This window comes from Trachymyrmex septentrionalis, unplaced genomic scaffold (genome assembly GCF_001594115.1).
Source record: "Trachymyrmex septentrionalis isolate Tsep2-gDNA-1 unplaced genomic scaffold, Tsep1.0 scaffold126, whole genome shotgun sequence".
NCBI classification, from domain to species: Eukaryota; Metazoa; Arthropoda; class Insecta; order Hymenoptera; family Formicidae; genus Trachymyrmex; species Trachymyrmex septentrionalis.
This window is the reverse complement of record NW_017304395.1, coordinates 1,557,894-1,558,109: the sequence shown is the minus strand read 5'-3', so window position 1 is coordinate 1,558,109 and position 216 is coordinate 1,557,894.

The window sequence follows — 216 nt, the reverse complement described above, 5'->3', positions numbered from 1 at the left end:
TTCAGACGATGCGGTAGTGGATAACTTCGCAGCAGCGGACTCAAGGTTGAATTTGAAGAGGGAAGATATTTTCTGTGTGCAGAAACAGAGGAAGAAGATAATTCTAAATGCTAGGCCGGATCAAAACGAAATAGAAAAGAGAAGAAGCAAGAGAAAGAGTTGATAGCGGAAAGAGGAAGCGAGGACGAGATAGGAAAGGAAAGAGAGGCAGAGAGG